This window comes from Arachis hypogaea, chromosome 7, assembly GCF_003086295.3.
Source record: "Arachis hypogaea cultivar Tifrunner chromosome 7, arahy.Tifrunner.gnm2.J5K5, whole genome shotgun sequence".
NCBI classification, from domain to species: domain Eukaryota; kingdom Viridiplantae; phylum Streptophyta; class Magnoliopsida; order Fabales; family Fabaceae; genus Arachis; species Arachis hypogaea.
Window position 1 is genome coordinate 30,989,779 of NC_092042.1, and position 19,855 is coordinate 31,009,633.

At 36.7% G+C, this 19,855-nt stretch overlaps 1 non-coding gene across 1 annotated transcript; it reads right to left on the bottom strand.

Annotated features, from left to right (window-relative positions):
* Nucleotides 1–18,377: 18,377 nt before the first annotated feature.
* On the bottom strand, nucleotides 18,378–18,481 carry LOC112704189 (small nucleolar RNA R71). Its single transcript, XR_003154825.1, has one exon. It is a non-coding gene; the product is annotated as a small nucleolar RNA R71 (small nucleolar RNA).
* Nucleotides 18,482–19,855: the final 1,374 nt, after the last annotated feature.

The following is a 19,855-nucleotide window of genomic DNA, read 5'->3' on the forward strand; positions in this document are numbered from 1 at the left end:
GGTCAGCTTTTGAGGAGGAAAAAACCTAGCCAAGAAGGCCGTGACCAGCTTATCCCAAGAGTCCAGGCTATCTTTAGGTTGTGAGTCCAACCATGTTCTAGCTCTGTCTCTTACAGCAAAAGGGAAAAGCATGAGCCTGTAGACTTCAGGATCTACTCCATTAGTCTTAACAGTCTCACAGATCTGCAAGAACTCAGTTAAAAACTAATAGGGATCTTCTGATGGAAGTCTATGAAACTTGTAGTTCTATTGCATTAGAGCAACTAGTTGAGGTTTCAGCTCAAAATTGTTTGCTCTAATGGCAGGGACTGAGATGCTTCTTCCATCAAACTTGGAAGTGGGTGTATTATAATCACCAAGCATCCTTCTTGCATTATTATTTTCGACTGCCATCTCCTCTTCCTTTTCGAAAATTTCTGTAAGGTTGTCTCTGGATTGTTGTAATTTAGCTTCTCTTAGTTTCCTCTTCAGAGTCCTTTCAAGTTCAGGATCTGCTTCAACAAGAATATGCTTGTCCTTGATCCTGCTCATATGAAAAAAGAAGGGAACAGAAAATAATAATAGGGATCCTCTTTACCACAGTAGAGAGATTCCTTTATGTTAGTAGAAGAAGAAAAGAATATAATAAGGAAAAGGTAAAAATCCAAACACAGGGGGGAGGAGTAGGTTCGAATTCTTGAGATGAAGAGAAGTGTTAGTAAATAAATAATTAAATAGAAGAAGAAAAGAGAGGGAATTTCAAAAATTAATTTTGAAAAAGGGTTAGTGATTTTCGAAAATTAAGAGAAGAAATATAAATTAAAATTAAAATTTGAAACAATTAGTTAATTAAGAAAATTTTTGAAAAAGAGGGAAGTGATTTTCAAAAGTTAGAAAGAGAAAAGTAGTTAGGTGGTTTTGAAAAAGATAAGAAATAAACAAAAAGTCAATTAGTTAGTTGAAAAAGATTTAAAAATCAATTTTGAAAACATAAGAAGTTAGAAAAGATGTTTTAAAATCAAATTTTTGAAAAATATATTATTTGAAAAGATATGATTGAAAAGATATAGTTGAAAAAGATTTGATTTTTAAAATTAAAATTGATTACTTGACTAACAAGAAACTAAAAGATATGATTCTAGAATTTAAAAATTGAACCTTTCTTAACAAGAAAGTAACAAACTTCAAATTTTTTAATCATTCACATTAATTGTTAGTAAAGTTTTTGAAAATTTGAAATAAAGATAGGAAAAAGATTTTGGAATTAAATTTTAAAAATTTTTGAAAAATAAGAAGAAAAATGAAAAAGATTTAATTTTTTTGAAAAAGATTTTGAAAGATAAAATTTTTAAATTTGAAAATTTGACTTGACTTATAAGAAATAGCTAAGTTTTAAAAATTTTTGACTAAGTCACCTCAAATTTTCAAAATTTATGAGAAAAAAAAGGGAAAGATATTTTTTTATTTTTGAATTTTTTTATGAGAGAGAAAAAAACACAAAAATGACCCAAAACATAAGAATTTTGGATCAAAACACATGATGCATGCAAGAACACTATGAATGTCAAGATGAACACCAAGCATACTTTGAAGATCAAGATGAACATCAAGATTTATTTTTGAAAAATTTTCAAGGAAAGAAAAACATGCAAGACACCTAACTTAAGAATTTTCAATGCTTAGACTCTATGGATGCAAAAATGCATATGAAAAACAACAAAAGACACAAAACAAGAAAATATGAAGATCAAACAAGAAGACTTACCAAGAACAACTTGAAGATCATGAAGAACACATGCATGAATTTTCAAAAAAATGCATAAATTTTTTAAAAACATGCAATTGACACCAAACTTAAAAATTGACTCAAGATTCAAACAAGAAACACAAAAATATTTTTGGCTTTTATGATTTTATTAATTTATTTCGAAAATTAATTTTTGGAAAAACGAAAAAGAAGAAAAATTTTGAAAGATTTTTGAAAACTTTTTGAAAACAAATTAAAAGAAAATTACCTAATCTGAACAACAAGATGAACCGTCAGTTGTCCAAACTCGAACAATCCCCGGCAACGGCGCCAAAAACTTGGTGCACGAAATTGTGATCATCAACAATGGTGCCAAAAACTTGGTAGCGCTCTCAAACGTGAATCACACTTTGTCACAACTCCGCATAACTAACCAACAGGTGCACTGGATCGTCCAAGTAATACCTTACGTGAATAAGGGTCGATCCCATGGAGATTGTTGGTATGAAGCAAGCTATGGTCATCTTGTAAATCTCAGTTAGGCAGATTCAAATGGTTATAATGGTTTTTGAAAATAATAATAAATAAAGCATAAAATAAAGATAGAGATACTTATGTAAATCATTGGTGGGAATTTCAAATAAGTGTATGGAGATGCTTTGTCCCTGTTGAGTCTCTGCTTTCCTACTGCCTTCCTTCAATCATTCATACTCCTTTCCATGGCAAGCTGTATGTAGGGCATCACCGTTGTCAATCTGTCACAGCACGGCTAATCATCTGTCGGTTCTCGATCATGTCGGAATAGAATCCATTAATTCTTTTGCGTTTGTCACCACGCCCAACAATCGCGAGTTTGAAGCTCGTCACAGTCATTCAATCCTTGAATCCTACTTGGAATACCACAGACATGGTTTAGACTTATCGGATTCTCAAGAATGGCTGCCAATAATTCTAGCTTATACCACAAAGATTCTGATCAAGGAATCTAAGAAATATTCACTCGTTCTAAGGTAGAACGGAAGTGGTTGTCAGTCACGCGTTCATAGGTGAGAATGATGATGAGTGTCACGGATCATCACATTCATCATGTTGAAGTGCAACGAATATCTTGGAATAAGAATAAGTATGAATTGAATAGAAGAACAATAGTACTTTGCATTAATACTCGAGGTACAGCATAGCTCCACACCTTAATCTATGGTGTGTAGAAACTCCACCGTTGAAAATACATAAGTGATAGTGGTCCAGGCATGGCCGAATGGCCAGACCCCAAAATGTGATATGAATTCAAAAATAGGGAAAAGGACCCCTAGTACAATAGTAAAAAGTTCTATTTATACTAAACTAGTTACTAGGGTTTACAGAGATAAGTAATCGATGCAGAAATCCACTTCCAGGGCCGACTTGGTGTGTGCTTGGGCTGAGCTTAAACTTTACACGTGCAGAGGCTTCTCTTGGAGTTAAACGCCATGTTTTAACGTGTTTTTGGCGTTTAACTCTGGTTTGTGACGTGTTTCTGGCGTTTTACTCCAGAATGCAGCATGGAACTGGCATTGAACGCCAGTTTGCGTCATCTATACTTGAATAAAGTATAAACTATCATATATTTCTGGAAATCTCTGGATGTCTACTTTCCAACGCCATTGAGAGCGCGCCATTTGGAATTCTGTAGCTCTAGAAAATCCATTTCGAGTGCAGGGAGGTCAGAATCCAACAGCATCAGCAGTCCTTTTTTCAGCCTAAATCAGATTTTTGCTCATGTCCCTTAATTTCAGCCAGAAAATACTTGAAATCACAGAAAAACAAACAAACTCATAGTAAAGTCCAGAAATATGAATTTAGCATAAAAACTAATGAAAACATCCCTAAAAGTAGCTAGATCCTACAAAAAACTAGCTAAAAATAATGCCAAAAAGCGTATAAATTATTCGCTCATCAGCTTGCTTATAGTTTTATTATAGTTATATTTGCATGTTGCTTAGTAGAATAAAGAAGTTTGGTTAAAACGACAAAGAATTTTCAAAAAATCCCTTTTCGAGTGTTCCATTGATTATATTTGAAAACTTATTTTTGAACTTGCTTGAAGTATTTTTATGGAACATAGAAAAGAGCTTGAACAAATAGCTAGTGAGATTTGAGCTTTAATTGTGTGGTTGCACATTTCCGACCACAAATTTTGTTAAACTTCTTTTATGATTGCGATCTTAGGTTTGCTTTAGTCTATATGTCCTATATTTGATGTTTTGAATTTTATTTAGTATGATTGAGACCATCTTTGAAATTGAACTCACAAACCCATATGGCCAACCCTAACATCTACACTTGTAAACCACTTTTTGAGCCTTTAATTCCCCTGTTCGAATTTTAAGCACATCATTGATAAATGAAATTTTGTATGTTGATATAGAATTTAATAGTGAATACAATCGTGAGTATAGTCTAATCGACATTCAAATCTCGCATCAAACAATTCTACAATCTACAATCAAGAGTATTAATCTCTCGAGTCATCCTCCATTGGAATTACTATAGAATGCATGTTATTGATTAGGAAGATTTTGTTATGGTTTTTGAAGATTGATGTACTAGTTCAAGCTAGCAAAAGTGGATAACAAACAATCAATATTAAAGGACTTGGCCAAGGGTTAACATTGGAAGTTCTATCACTATAGTTTCCTTCAATGATGATAACAATTAAGTCTTGCTTCACTTAGTTGACCTCTAATTGTAGAGGAGATTCAAGTGAAAGTGACTAGCTTGAGTCACAAGTCCTAGCTTCACCATAAGGGAATCTAGCTTTAGTGCACTCTAAACCAATTACCGATTCTTAATTCTCAATCAACAATTGACATCCACTATTCAAGTTCTTCTAATGGTTCAAACCCTAAGCCAAGTGAAAGGTTTTTACTCCATAACTAGTGTTGGCATTTTATCAAACATTTGGTGAGCATTCATAAGAGGCATTATGAAATTGAAATGAAGAACTGAAATTAAGAGATCTAAATCACAAAATCATCAACAATTGAAGAATTACAAGTAATGGATATGAAAGTACCTCAAGTCACTAGTTCCAAATCCAAGTAACAAAGTCAAAGCTAGATCCAAAGTGAGAGGATCAAAGAACACAAATTGAGAATAAGAGAAAAATAGATCTACTAATTGCATCAAAATAAAAGTGTATTACAATGGATCTCACCAAGAGAATCAAAGGAGAATTGCAATAGAGAATGAAATCCTAGAGAGAGATTGGAGGTTCTCTCTCTATCCAAAATGTAACCAACTCTAGGAAAATATCTAAGAAAGTGTCCAAAAATGAATGAATCCCGTAAACCCCTCAATCCTTGGCCTCTTTAAGCTTTTTCCCGCCAAAACTCTTCCCCAAAACAGTGTTTCTAACTGCCACCACGCATTGGTCACGTGCCTCTTAAAAAATCACGTATGGCAATCGGCGCGTACGTACACAGCACACGTACGCATCCCTAGGTCATTTGCAATCCGTGCGCAAGCGTAATTTGCGCGGGCGCATCCACGAGGATCATGTCTTAGCCGCTAAATGTGCCAGCTCATAGCTTGGCTCCTGGCTTTAGCTCTGGTGGCGCAAATCTGCGCGGACGCGCCATGTGAACGCGCGTGCCGCTGCTGAAGTTTCCAAAGCTCAATTTTCCATGCTCCTTTCCTTTATGCATGCTCCCATTCTCAACTCCAAGTCATCCGTGCCCTATAGACTCTGAAACCACTTAACACACAGGTCACGGTATCAAATGGTACTAGAAGAGGATTAAGAATATATCTAATTTAGTGCAAAAGAAGCATGTTTTCATCCATGAGGCAAAATTGGGAAAGGAACACAAAATCATGTATTTTCATATGAATAAGTGCGTAGGATCATTGATAAAACCCTCGAAATCAATACAAGATAAACCCTAAAAATGGGGTTTATCAACCTCCCCGCACTTAGATTATAGCATGTCCTCATGCTTAGAGAAAAGCAAAAGACCAAAGGATCACAAAGGCATGAGATTCATGAGGTGCAATCTACTTATATGAATGCAACTAAGATTGGTGCTACTATCCACTTGGTTAAGAGCAAGTCGATCTTCCTAAGATACATTCAAGCACATAGGGCAAGATGGTAGGCAATGCACGAAACTTACCAATTTTAATCATCAAAGTGAGATATGCACAACTTGCATGAAGAATGCTCGTGAGAGCCAGGAACTAGGGTTTGAGCTTCGAACCCTCACCGGAAGTGTTTGCACTCTATCCGCTCGTTGTATCGGGTTAATCACTCAATTCTTCCCTATTTAATGCTTTTCCAAAATTTGTTCTTTCTCTAACAATCAACAATTGTTACATGCATGCGCACATGTATCATGAGGTCTTTCCTAGGTTGTAATGGGGCTAGGGTCAAGGTGGGGTTATATATTTGGCTAAGTGGGCTAAAAATTGGATCTTTTTTATTAACCTAAACTTCCCACCTAACCTATATAACATCCTATACAATTATACACTAGTCTAGCTACCATTCCTCACTTTTTCACATACTCATGCATTCCCTTTTGATTACCACACATATGCATTGATCTTCATTCATCTTTACTTTGGGACTTTTTGTCCCCCTTTTTTTTTTCTTTCTCTTTTTTTGTTTTCCTTTCCATATAAATTTTTTTCCTTTTTTTTCTTTTTTTTCTTTTCTTTTTGTTTTTCTCAATTTTCATTCTTTCTTTAAAGAATATCAATGCATAAGGTCTTACATTTAATTAACGCATGAGTGTGTACCCGGTTCCCAAATATAGAAGTACAAAACAAAAATATCCTTTTACCTCAACCAATGTCCCAAGTTTTCCCACTCTTTGAATGATGCTCACACACACTAGCCTAAGCTAATCAAAGATCCACGTAGGGACATTCATGGTTTTTCGCTTCTTGGCTTGTAATGTGCTAGAATTAAGAATGAGTGGGTTAAGCGTAGGCTCAAGGTTGGTTGCAAGGGTTGTTCATATGGTAAGGCTATTTTGGGTAGTGGCTAAGTGAATTGATGGCCTCAACCATTTTGGGTTTGCATCCTCCAGTGGCACTTTAGCCTTCATGCACAACCGCATAATGGTACTTGGGTAATATAGCCGAGCTTCAGCTGAAGGCTTCTCTGCAATCTTTTGAATATCACTTACAATGATCTCGTGAACCTTTACTACTCCTCCCACCATTATACAGTGTAACATGACAGCCCTTTGCTTATTGACTTCTGAAGTGTTCACAGTGCCCAGGATTGATCTCTTTATGAGCTCATACTACCCTTTTGCTTCAGGGGTTAGATCTCCTCTTTTCAAGTATTTGTGCCTTCTGTGTTCATCTCTTTCCCAATCTGTATTCACCACACAAATATCACTAGAGATTTCATCATAATTTGGGTTTCCATTTACTCTTTGGTGGTACCCTGGCTCATCAAAATGGGCTGTCCTTAGTCCTAAGACTTTCATGATAGTCTTCGAACTAAAGTCTACCTCTACTCCCCGTACATAACTCTTGTAAGTTGGAGCTTCATTCACATCAAGCCTTGGGGTGTTGGCATAAAACTCCCTTATGATGTTTGCATTAATCCTGGTGATTGGTGAGGTGATTCTTCCCATTTTCTCTTTCTGATCTTGGCTTTCATTTCTAGGCACCCTTCATCAGGTAGCTGAAATAGAACTTCTGGATATATCTTTTTACCATTCATCCACGCCAATTGCATTTGATGGTACCATGATTTGAACTTTCATTGATCGTATTCTCTTCCACCTTCTTCAACCATGGGTTCCTTTCCTCTTCATCTTTTGGCACTTGAAGAAGAAGCCATGCTTCCCTTGATTGGTTGACAGAGTTGAGGTTGAAGGTTTATGAAGAACATTGGGAAATATGATATACTTTTGGAAGAATAGTGTTTGAAGTGAAGGTAGTATGATGGATGCAAGTGAACAATGGTACTTAGTTGCACATAGGGCACGGTTTTTAGGCCTTTATATTTAAAGAACACAAAGTTTGAATATCTGGAGTGCAAGATGTGTGAAATCTTGGTTCATGTGCATCGTTCAAGTGAGGCTTTTTATAGTAAACTTTAATGAATAATGGATGGTTAGGACTCATTTGGACAAGTGGTCAATGAAAGGTGTGCATGCAAAGTTGAATGAAGACAAAATTTGCCTCTTCATGAAGTATATCTCCTCGGTCTTCAAAGTGCTTCTTCCAAGGGTGTGCAGATTCACCTTTCAAGCCATGTGATCCACTTTTGTCTTCATGCCAATCTCATCTTTCCTTGTCTTGTCCCTTTCATTGAATAGTTCTCTGCTCACCTAACCACCATAATAAGACAAAAAGGGTAAGCATTAACAAGTGATATCTAGAAAACATTTCACATTTAAAACAAAACAAAACAAAAAAAATGACTACCGTACCACTCCTTATATTCACTTAACCAACCGTGACTCTCCATGTATATAGTCTTGGAGGACACCAAATTTAGGGTTTGGTTATATGGTCAAAGGTGTTACTTCCTCCAAATATTGATATTGAGATTTCAGCAAGATTATTGTCACCTTTGGTTAAACCATCATAAAAAATGCTTTATTTCTTTCTATTTTTAATTATGAACTCAAAACTATAAGCATGGTTGTACTTCCATGAGTTTCAAGACTCAAGACCCTTGACTTTCATGACTTGTTCTTGTAATATGTATAACACCCAGTTGAATGTTTGGCTACATATTCCAAGGAACATATGTTTTAGTGTGTCGTGGGCACACCAAACTTACAATTGGATCATATGCTCTCTAGCGTCATGAATGGTTGTCAAGATTGTCTAAGAGAAATTGAAGTCATGTTAAAGCAACAATTATTATTCATATTAAAAACATTAAAGACAAGAAAACTAAATCATGGGTTGCCTCCCATGGAGTGCTCTTTTATTGTCACTAGCTTGACATTGGCTCATCATCAGGGTGGTTGATGATTGTGATGCCTCAATTTGTCTCCTCTCAATATTAGCTTTCTTCTAGTGCCTTGATGTTCAATCTCTGCATGCTCCAATGAGAGTATCCTATTGATAGTATAGTAATCATCAGCCTGTTGTTCTGTTCCCAACTGTTGGTAAACCAGTTGCACTTTATCTCCCTTTGAGAATCCCTCAGTTTGGATCTTTTTGTTTTTCCACCCTTATGGAGCCTTTTTTTTGCTTTTCTTCCCTTTTTTTGTTGATCCTTCTCCTTTGACAGTAGGCTGCATTTTGGGATCTATCTTTTTAGTGGCCAGCACCTCAGTTTCCTCTTGCTTTCCCTCATTATTCTGTACAGTTTCATTTTCCTTTTATCCTACTTTGTTGCTTGTTTCTTGCTTTGGGAGGGAATTGATGAGTGTCTTATTGGTTTCTTCCTTCCACTGCAAGTCTTCCTTGTCAACCTCCATGCAGCTTTCTTTTTTAGCAATAGTTTGTGTCTCTGGAAAGACATTCAAAGTGATGCTTTCATCATGTACCCTTAGGGTAAGCTCTCCTTGTTCAACATCTATTATGGCCCTTGTTGTGGCCAGGAAGGGTCTTCCTAAGATAATAGAGTCACTCCCTTCTTCTCCTAGATCCAGGATCACAAAGTCCGCTGGGAATATGAATGCCCCTACTTGGACCAGAAGATTTTCGATCACTCCTCTGGGAAATACCAATGATTTATCCATGAGCTCTAGTGACATTTGGTGTAGGTTTTACCTTCTCTATGCACAGCCTTCTCATCATGGAATAGGGAATTAGATTGATGCTTGCTCCTAAGTCATATAATGTTTTATCAATAGTTATGCTGCCAATGGTACGAGGTAGGAAGAAGCTTCCAGGGTCCTTGAATTTTAGTGGGAGGCCCCTTTGAATTACAGCACTGTATTCTTCAGTAAGAAGCACTGTTTCTTTCTCATGCCAACTTCTCTTTTTGTTGATAAGCTCCTTCAAGAACTTTGCATATAGAGGCATCTATTCTAATGCTTTAGCCAGTGGGGTATTAATCTCCAATTTCTTGAAGATTTCAAGGAATTTGGGGAAGTGTTGATCCTTGGTTTCCTTGTTGAACCTTAGGGGATATGGCAGCGGAGGTGTGAAAGCTTTCACTCATTGCCTTTGTTCTTCAGTTGGTTCTTCCATTACTTACTTTCCTTTCCTTGAATCTTGTGGCTGCTCATCTTTCTTTTTAGGCTTCTATGGAGTTTGCTTGCTTGCTGTCAACTCTTCATTATTGCTAGCTTCATCTTTCTCAGCTGGCTTCTTTTCATTTTCCACAGGCTTTTTTATGGTTTCTTTGTTATTCACCAAGCTCCTTCCACTGCTTAATTGAATAGCTTTGCATTCCTCTTTAGGATTCAGAATGGTGTCGCTTGGGAGTAAGCTTGTTGGCCTTTCAATCACAGCTTGCTTGGACAGTTGTCCAATTTGCCTTTCTAAGTTTCTCAGTGAGGCTTCATGATTCTTGCTTGTCATCTCCTGATACTTCACCATCTTTTCCATCAGCATCTCCAGGTTGGAGATTCTTTGAGTGTCTTGTGGTGTTTGTGGTTGGTTATGACATGTTGAGGGTGGGTGATAATTTTTGTGGTTGGCGGTTTGGTTATTGGATGGATAATGGTTGGAATTGAGGTAATTGTTTTGGGGTTTTCTATATGAATTTTGGTTATTATTTTGCAGGTTGTGGTTCTGGTTGTTTCTTGAGTTATTTTGGCTTGAATTCCTTTGCCATGGCTATTGGTTTTGATTTTGGCTATCTCCCCATCTAAGATTTGGGTGGTTCTTCCAGGAGGGGATATAGGTGTCACCATAAACTTCATTTGATCCAGAACCTTGGTTGTGCACATATTGAACTTGTTCCTGCTGTTGATCCTCTTGGTTCTCTTCATTCGATCCCCATCCAGTTGATGGTTGGTGATGATTGGATTTTTGACGGTTTAGAATTTTACAAATGAAATCTCGTTGCAAGTATAGTTTCTAAACCAACACTAATCCTTTCATACAAAAATTTGTTTGTCACAAGTAACAAACCCCTAAAATCTATAAACCGAAGTATTAAACCTCGGGTCGTTCTCCCTAAGAATTACAATAAAGTGTCTTGTTATTGGTTATGAGATATTTTGGGGTTTTTGAGATTTTAGACAAGAAATATAAATGGCAAAGAAAATAAACTAACAACTATTAAAGCTCTTGGCAAGATATGAGAACTAGAAGTCCTATCCTAGTTATCCTCCTCAATTGTGATAACAAATTGTCCATTGCTCCCACTTAGTTAACCTCTAACCATGGAGGAAAGTCAAGTGGATGAATCAATTTGATTCCTCAAGTCCTAATCAACTCCTAAAGGAAAGACTAGCTTTAGAGGCATTCAAATCAATTAGCAACTTCTAATTATCAATCAACAAAGGAATTAGATAACTCAAGAGTCACTAATTACTCTACCTAGGCCAAGAGAAACAAAACCTACACTAAAATCAAACCAAGCATTTCATCAAACACTTGGAAGGTACAAAAGAAAAGCATAGTAAATTGACAACAAGAATGAAATCTAACAACAATTATTGAAAGGAATTAACAAAATAATTAAAAGAAACACATTTATTATGAATTACCTTGATTGAATTGAAAGAGAGTAGAAGAAACAAAAGTAGATCTACGACAAAACATAAGAACAACATAAAAGAGATTACAACAAAAGAATGGAGGAAGAATGAATGTAACAACAAAGAATTGAGAAGATAGAAGTAGAAGAAGATGAATCTAAATCTAGATCTAAGAACTAAACCTAATCCTAATCCTAATTCTAGAGAGAAGTGAGAGCTTCTCTCTCTAAAACTACTTTAAACTAATCCTAATGAGTGTAAATGATGGAAATCCCCCTTTGCTCTTCAATCCTTGGCTTTAAATAGCATTTTTGGCGCCAAAGTTGGTTGGGATTGGGCCGCACAGCTCCTCAGAATTTGTTGGTTGCGAATTCATTAAAAAATCATATATAAGCACCGACGCGTACGTGTCCATGGGCCATTTCACAAGGTGCGTGTAAGCGCCTGGTGCGCGCGCACGTCCATGGGCGAGTCCAAATCTTTGGCTTTTTCCATGATTTCTCCACTTTGCATGCTTTCCTCTTCACTCCTTTGATCCATTCCTAGCCCTTTTCAACCTGAAATCACTAACAAACACATCAAGGCATCTAGTGGAATCAAAGGTGAATAAAAACCATCAAATTAAAGGTCTAAAAGCATGTTTTCACATCTAAGCACAAATAAGGAGACAATCACAAAATCATGCTAATTCATTGAATAAATGTGGGTAAAAGGTATTAAAATCTCCTAAAATCAATATAAGATAAACCCTAAAAATGGGGTTTATCAGTTGGCTTGTTACATTCACTGATGCAACTTGCAGGCTATCAATCCTCTTAGCCATTTGTTCAAATTATTGCTGAATTTGCTATTGCATCATCTTGTTTTGAGCTAGGATAGGATCCACTCCTTCCAACTCTAGCACTCCTTTTCTTTGTGATGGTTGGCGTTGTCTCTGATGAGCAAATAAATATTGATTGTTTGCCACCATATCAATAAGGTTTAGGGCCTCCTCTGCAGTCTTCATCAATTGTAAGGAGCCTCCTGCTGAGTGATCTAGTGCTTCTTGAGCCTTCAGAGTTAGTCCTTCATAGAAGTTTTGAAGCTTATCCTATTCATTGAACATGTCTGGTGAACATTTTCTGATCAAAGTCTTGTATCTCTCCCAAGCCTTATAGAATGACTCTCCATTCATCTTAGTGAATGTTTGGACTTCTGTTTTGAGTCTAATGATCCTTTGAGGAGGATAGAACTTGGCTATGAACTTATTCAGTAGATCTTCCCAAGTGTTGATGCTATCTCTTGGAAATGACTCCAACCATTGAGTAGCTTTGTCTCTGAGGGAAAATGGAAATAGCAACAACTTGTATATGTTAGGATGCACACCATTGGTTTTGACAGTATCAAAAAATCCTCAGAAAAGTGGATAAGTGTTGATTTGGATCTTCAAGTGGCCCTCCTCCATATGAACAATTGTTTTGCACGAGAGTGATGAGTTGAGGCTTCAATTCAAAGTTGTTTGCATTGACATTGGGAGTAAGGATGCTACTCCCACAATGCCTTGGATTAGCAAATATGTAAGAAGCCAAGACTCTCCTTTGTGGTTGACCATTGTTGTTGGCCACTCCCTCGGGTGGATTAGGTAGATTATCTTCTATCTCTTGATCCTCTTCCTCAGAATTTTCTTCACCACCAACACTTTTTCCTCTTGCCTCTCTTCTTAACCTCTTGAGAGTTCTTTCGTCTTGTTCACATAAGGTATAGGTCTCTCCTCTTGCCTCTATCATACAACCAAGACAACAAGAAACACACACAAAGCCAGAAAACCAGTAACAATGCACTCTATTGCTAGAGTGAGATCATGGTTAGCTTAAGCAAATATTCAAACAGTTAGTGTGTTAGGGAAAAAATTAAAGAAAAAGAAAGAAAAAGAAAAAAATGCTTAATCTAGACCACCACCTTACTTAATCATTGTCAATCTAATCAATCCACGACAACAGCGCCAAAAACTTGATGTGTGGAAAATGATCCAACACAAAACTCATCGGCAAGTGTACCGGGTCGCATCAAGTAATAATAACTCACATGAGTGAGGTCGATCCCACAGGGATTGAAGGATTGAGCAATTTTAGTTAGGTGATTGATTTAGTCAAGCAAACAAGTGTTGATTTGAGTGATTTGTATTCAACAGAAGCTAAATTGCATGAAATTTAAAAGGGAGAGGGATGATTGACTGTAAATTAAAGTGTAGGAGAATTAAAGAACTGAATCTTAAAGAATAAGTAATGTAAATGGCTGAAACTTAAGTCGCAAAAAATTTAAACGGTAGAAGCTTAAAGTGCAAGAAGTGTAAAATTGCAGGAAGAGTAAAAGGAATTGGGGCTGGGATTTCAAATTAAACAAGAGAACTCAAAGTGCAATCAATCAGAGAACTAGAATATGAATCAGAACATCAAGAAGATTAAATTGCAAAATCTAAAAGAACAAGTGAGGATCTCAGGGGATCAATAAGACTAGAAAACAAGTCTAGATCTCAATTCCTTCCTTGATCCAATAGAAAATGAATTTGCAGAGAAATGTAAATGAAAGCAATAAAGGAAACTTAGATCCAAATCACAATTCACTGAATTATGCAGAAAGTAGACAAAGAGAAATCTCAGATCAAGAATGAAACAGAATTCCTTCAATTCTCAATCCAAGATTCAAAACGAAAAGTAAGAAATGTAGAAGAGAGAACAATGAAAAGTAAACTCAGATCTAATCCCAACTCCCCAAATTCAAAGATGAAAAACTAAAAATGAGCCAAAAATAAAACTAAAAATAATGACCGAAGCTCCTTCCTAAATCAAACTAACTCCTATTTATACACTTTCTATATTTTATCTTTAAGTCTTGAATTGGGCTTTTGGCCTTGCTGAGATTGGGTCGAAGATGGCTCCAATTGATTGCTCTTGATCTTGAGAAGAGATCTGGGTGAGAATTGGATGCTGGTGCTTCAAGTTTGAGTCAACGTTTGAGTGTCAACGTTGACTCAAACGCCATGTTAAAATAACCAGCAAAAAGGGAAGCTGCAGCTGTCACTGGCATTTGACCCAATGTTGGAGGGCCAATGTCCGCCAATCCACGCGTATGCGTACCGTGCGGTTCCACGCACACTGCAAAAAATGCTCATTGATGAGCGGATAATTTATACGTTTTTTGGCATTGTTTTTATATAATTTTTAGTAAGTTTGAGCTACTTTTAGGGATGTTTTCATTAGTTTTTATGTTAAATTCACATTTCTGGACTTTACTATGAGTTTGTGTGTTTTTCTGTGATTTCAGGTAAATTCTGACTGAAATTGAAGGATTTGAGCAAAACTCTGAAGAAGGCTGATAAAAGGACTGCTGATGCTGTTGGAATCTGACCTCCCTGCACTCGAAATGAATTTTCTGGAGCTACAGAACTCCAATTGCCGCGCTCTCAATGGCGTTGGAAAGTAGACATCCAGGGCTTTCCAGAAATATATAATAGTCCATACTTTATTCGAAGAATGACGACGTAACTTGGCGTTGAACGCCAAGTTCATGCTGCTGTCTGGAGTTAAACGCCAGAAAAACGTCATGATCCGGAGTTGAACGCCCAAAACACGTCATAACTCGGAGTTCAACTCCAAGAGAAGCCTCAGCTCGTGGATTGACCAAGCTCAGCCCAAGCATACACCAAGTGGGCCCCGGAAGTGAATTTATGCATCAATTACTTACTCATGTAAACCCTAGGAGCTAGTTCATTATAAATAGAACATTTAACTATTGTATTAGAGGTCTTTTTTGACCACGTTTCATCTTTGGTCTCAGTTCTGTTTTATTCTTCATCTTAGGAGATCATTGATCACGTTAGGGGGGGCTGGCCATTCGGCCATGCCTGAACCCTTTGCTTATGTATTTTCAACGGTGGAGTTTCTGCACACCATAGATTAAGGGTGTGGAGCTCTGCTGTACCTCAAGTATTAATGAAGTTCTATTTTCTTTTATTCAAATCTCTCTTATTCTTATTCCAAGATATTCATTCGTACCCAAGAACATGATGAATGTGATGATAAGTAACCCTCATTATCATTCTCACTTATGAACGCGCGTGATTGACAACCACTTCCGTTCTACATGCAACAGAGCTTGAATGCGTATCTCTTAGATTCCCCAACAGAATCTTCGTGGTATAAGCTAGATAGATGGCGGCATTTATGAGGATCCGGAAAGTCTCACCTTGTCTGTGGTATTCCGAGTAGGATCTTGGGAATCCGGAAAGTCTAACCTTGTTTGTGGTATTCCGAGTAGGATTCCGGTAATGAATGACTGTGACGTGCTTCAAACTTGCAAGTGCTGGGCGTTAGTGACAGACGCAAAAGAATCAAGGGATTCTATTCCAGTAGGAGCGGGAACCAACCAGTGATTAGCCGTACTGTGACAGAGTGCGTGAGCATTAGTTTTCACTGCAAGGATGGGATGTAGCCATCAACCATGGGTGATGCCTCCAGACGATTAGCCGTGCGAGTGACAGCCGCATAGGATCATTTTCCCGAGAGGATTGAAAGTAGCCACCGCTGATGGTGAACCCCTATACAAAGCTTGCCATGGAAAGGAGTAAGAAGGATTGAGTAGAAGCAGTAGGAGAGCAGGCGTCCTTGAGCCATGCAGCATCTCCATTCGCTTATCTGAAATTCCCACCAATGAATCTGCATAAGTTTTCTATCCCTTTTTATAATCTATTCTCTTATTTCTATTTTCGAAACCCATAAACCAATTTAATCTGCCTAACTGAGATTTGCAAGGTGACCATAGCTTGCTTCATACCAACAATCTCTGTGGGATCGACCCTTACTCACGTAAGGTTTATTACTTGGACGACCCAGTACACTTGCTGGTTAGTTGAACGGAGTTGTGAAAGCCGCAGTATTGTGCACCAAGCTTTTGGAGCCATTACCAGGGATTATTCGATTTGTGTGAAAGTATAAATCACAATTTCGTCCACCAAGTTTTTGGCGCCGTTGCCGGGGATTGTTCGAGTATGGACAACTGACGGTTCATCTTGTTGCTCAGATTAGGTAATTTTCTTTTCAAAATCTTTTTCAAAAATTTTTCTTTTATTTTTCGTTTTTCCATAAATGTTTTTTTCGAAAAAATTAAAATAAAAATACAAAAAAAATAGAAAATCATAAAAACCAAAAATATTTTGTGTTTCTTGTTTGAGTCTTGTGTAAATTTTTAAGTTTGGTGTCAATTGCATGCTTTTAAAATTTTTCTTGCATTTTCGAAATTCCCATGCATTCATAGTGTTCTTCATGATCTTCAAGTTGTTCTTGACAAGTCTTCTTGTTTGATCTTGATGATTTCTTGTTTTGTGTCTTTTCTTGTTTTTCATGTGCATCTTTGCATTCATATTTTTCATGCATTAAAGATTTCTAAGTTTGGTGTCCTGCATGTTTTCTTTGCATTAAAAATTTTTCAAAAATATGTTCTTGATGTTCATCATGATCTTCAAAGTGTTCTTGGTGTTCATCTTGATATTCATAGCATTCTTGCATGCATTCATTGTTTTGATCTAAAAATTTCATGCATTGAGTATTTTTGTTGTTTTTCTCTCTCATCTTTAAAAATTCAAAAATCAAAAAATATCTTTTCCTTGTTTCCCTCCAAAATTTCGAAATTTTGGGTTGACTTGGTCAAAAAATTTTCAAAATTAGTTGCTTCTCACAAGTCAAGTCAAAATTTCAATTTTTAAAATCTTATCTTTTCAAAATCTTTTTCAAAAATCATATCTTTTTCATTTTTTTATATAATTTTCGAAAATTTCAAAAATTATTTTTCAAAATATTTTCAAAATCTTTTTCTTATCTTTTTATCAAATTTTCGAAAATTAGCTAACAATTAATGTGATTGGTTCAAAAATTTGAAGTTTGTTACTTTCTTGTTAAGAAAGGTTCAATCTTTAAGTTCTAGAATCTTATCTTGTAGTTTCTTGTTAGTTAAGTCTTTTTAAAAAAATTAAATCTTTTTCAAAATATCTTTTTATTAAAATTTTTATCTTATCTTTTTATCTTTTATCTTATCTTTTTCAAAATTTTATTTCAAAATATCTTATCTAACTTCTTATCTTCTTATCTTTTTCAAATTTTGATTTCAAATCTTTTTCAATCAACTAACTAACTTTTTGTTTGTTTCTTAATTTTTTCAAAACCACCTAACTACCTTTCCCTCTCTAATTTTCGAAAATTCTCCCTCTCTTTTTCAAAAATTCTTTTTGTTTTAAAATTTTAATTATATTTTATCTTTGATTTTCGAAAATTACTAACCTCCTTCTCTTTTCTTCTTTTATTTAATTATTTAATTACTAACACTTCTCTTCACCTCTCTTCATCCAAAAATCCGAATTCTTCTTCACCCTTCTACCCCTTTCTTTTTCTACTAACATAAAGGAATCTCTATACTGTGACATAGAGGATTCCTCTTTCTTTTCTTGTTTTCTTCTCTTTCATATGAGCAGGAACAGGGAAAAAGGCACTCTTGTTGAAGTTGATCCAGAACCTGAAAGGACTCTGAAGAGAAAATTAAGAGAAGCTAAATTACAACAATCCAGAAATAACCTTTCAGAAATTTTCGAACAGGAGAAGGAGATGGCAGCCGAAAATAATAATAATAATAATGCAAGGAGAATGCTTGGTGACTTCACAAAGCCAACGTCCAAGTTTGATGGAAGAAGCATCTCCATTCCTGCCATTGGAGCCAATAACTTTGAGCTTAAGCCTCAACTAGATGCTTTAATGCAACAAAACTGCAAGTTTTATGGACTTCCATCTGAAGATCCTTATCAGTTTTTAACTGAGTTCTTGCAGATCTGTGAGACTGTAAAGACGAATGGAGTTGATCCTGAAGTCTACAGACTCATGCTTTTCCCTTTTGCTGTAAGAGACAGAGCTAGAATATGGTTGGATTCACAACCTAAGGATAGCCTGGACTCCTGGGATAAGCTAGTCATTGCTTTCTTAGATAAGTTCTTCCCTCCTCAAAAGCTGAGCAAGCTGAGAGTGGATGTTCAAACCTTCAAACAGAAAGATGGTGAATCCCTCTATGAAGCTTGGGAAAGATACAAGCAGCTGACCAAAAGATGTCCATCTGACATGTTTTCAGAATGGACCCTATTAGATATATTCTATTATGGTCTCTCTGAATTTTCGAAAATGTCATTGGACCATTCTGCAGGTGGATCTATTCACCTGAAGAAGACGCCTGAAGAGGCTCAAGAACTCATTGACATGGTTGCAAACAACCAGTTCATGTATACCTCTGAGAGGAATTCCGTGAATAATGGGATACCTCAGAAGAAAGGAGTTCTTGAAATTGATGCTCTGAATGCCATATTGGCTCAGAACAAAGTGTTGACTCAACAGGTCAACATGATCTCTCAAAATCTGAATGGAATGCAACATGCATCCAACAGCACTAGAGAGGCAGCTTCTGAAGAAGCTTATGATCCTGAAAACCCCGCCATGGCAGAGGTTAATTACATGGGTGAACCTTATGGAAACACCTATAACCCATCATGGAGAAATCATCCAAATTTCTCCTGGAAGGATCAACAAAAGCCTCAACAAGGCTTTAACAATGGTGGACGCAATAGGCTGGGCAATAGCAAGCCATATCCATCATCTTCTCAGCAACAGACAGAGAATTCTGAACAAAACACCTCTAATTTAGCCAATATAGTCTCTGATCTATCAAAGGCCACTTTCAGTTTCATGAATGAAACCAGATCTTCCATTAGAAATTTGGAGGCACAAGTGGGCCAGCTGAGTAAGAAAGTTATTGAAACTCCTCCCAGTACTCTCCCAAGCAATACAGAAGAAAATCCAAAAGGAGAGTGCAAGGCCATTGATTTAATCAAAGTGGCCGAATGCATAGGGGAGGAGGAGGACGAAAATCCTAGTGAGGAAGACCTCCTGGGATGTCCTTCAAGCAAGAAGGAGTTTCCTATTAAGGATCCAGAGGAATCTGAGGCTCATCTAGAGACCATAGAGATTCCATTAAATCTCCTTCTGCCATTCATGAGCTCTGAAGACTATTCTTCCTCTGAAGAGGATGAAGATGTGACTGGAGAGCAAGTTGCTCAATATTTAGGAGCTATCATGAAGCTGAATGTCAAGCTGTCTGGTAATGAGACTTGGGAAAGTGAACCTCCCTTGCTCATTAGTGAACTAGATACTTGGATTCATAAAACTCTACCTCAAAAGAAACAAGATCCTGGCAAGTTCTTAATACCTTGCACCATTGGCACCATGAGCTTTGAAAAAGCTCTATGTGATCTGGGATCAGGGATAAATCTGATGCCACTCTCTGTAATAGAGAAGCTAGGGATCATTGAGGTACAACCTACCTTGTTCTCATTACAATTGGCAGACAAGTCCATGAGACAAGCTTATGGAATAATAGAGGACGTGATAGTAAAGGTTGAAGGTCTTTACATCCCTGCTGATTTCATAATCCTAGACACTAGGAA